General features: G+C 41.0%; 1 long non-coding RNA gene across 6 annotated transcripts in view; it reads right to left on the bottom strand.

Annotated features, from left to right (window-relative positions):
- Positions 1 to 6: 6 nt before the first annotated feature.
- LOC126387314 (uncharacterized) overlaps positions 7 to 1214 on the bottom strand; it is a 1498-nt gene continuing 290 nt past the window's right edge. For 3 of the 6 annotated variants that reach the window (XR_007569630.1, XR_007569627.1, XR_007569632.1), the window contains 2 exons: positions 827 to 1180; positions 7 to 678 (listed from right to left, as the gene is read on the bottom strand). This is a non-coding gene — a long non-coding RNA (uncharacterized LOC126387314). The remainder of the gene's footprint in view (positions 679 to 826; positions 1181 to 1214) is intronic. The other 3 variants (XR_007569628.1, XR_007569631.1, XR_007569629.1) reach the window with 3 other exon arrangements.

The raw sequence follows: 1214 nt of genomic DNA, 5'->3' as shown, positions 1-1214 counted from the left end.
CATTAAAGTGTTCACACCTTAAAGCATTCACATCCCAAGCGTTCACACCTTAAAGCGTTCACACTATTAGAGTGTTCACACCTGAAAGCATTCACATCTCAAGCGTTGACACCTTAAAGCGTTCACACCATTAAAGTGTTCACACCTGAAAGCATTCACACCTCAAGCGTTCACATCTTAAAGCATTCACACCTTCAAGTGTTCACACCTTAAAGCATTCACACCTTAAAACGTTCACACCATTAAAGCGTTCACACCTGAAAGCATTCACATCTCAAGCGTTCACACCTTAAAGCATTCACACCTTCAAGTGTTCACACCTTAAAGCATTCACACCTTAAAACGTTCACACCTCAAAGTGTTCACACCATAAAAGTGTTCACACCTTAAAGTGTTCACACCTTAAAGCATTCACACCATTAAAGCGTTCACACCTTAAAGCGTTCACACCATTAAAGTGTTCACACCATTAATGCGTTCACACCATTAAAGTGTTCACATCATTAAAGCGTTCACATCTCAAGTGTTCACACCATTAAAGCGTTCACACCTTAAAGCTTTCACACCTTAAAGCATTCACACCATTAAAGTGTTCACACCTGAAAGCATTCACATCTCATGCGTTCACACCTTAAAGCATTCACATCTCAAGCGTTCACACCATTAAAGCGTTCACATCTCAAGCGTTCACACCTTAAAGCATTCACACCATTAAAGTGTTCACACCTGAAAGCATTCACATCTCATGCGTAAAGTGTTCACACCTGAAAGCATTCACATCTCATGCGTTCACACCTTAAAGCATTCACATCTCAAGTGTTCACACCTTAAAGCGTTCACACCTGAAAGCATTAACATCTCAAGCGTTCACATCTTAAAGCGTTCACACCATTAAAGTGTTCACACCTGAAAGCATTCACACCTTAAAGCGTTCACACCTTAAAGCGTTCACATCTTAAAGCGTTCACACCATTAAAGTGTTCACACCTGAAAGCATTCACACCTTAAAGCATTCACACCTTAAAGCGTTCACACCTCAAAGCGTTCACACCTTAAAGCGTTCACACCTCAAAGCGTTCACACCTTAAAGCGTTCACATCTCAAAGCGTTCACACCTCAAAGCGTTCACACCTTATAGTGTTCACACCTCAAAGTGTTCACACCATTAAAGTGTTCACACCTTAAAGCGTTCACACCATTAAAGTGTTCACACC

Source organism: Epinephelus moara, unplaced genomic scaffold (assembly GCF_006386435.1).
Source record: "Epinephelus moara isolate mb unplaced genomic scaffold, YSFRI_EMoa_1.0 scaffold3529, whole genome shotgun sequence".
Taxonomy (NCBI): Eukaryota; Metazoa; Chordata; class Actinopteri; order Perciformes; family Serranidae; genus Epinephelus; species Epinephelus moara.
This window is presented reverse-complemented; position numbering and strand designations above follow the sequence as displayed.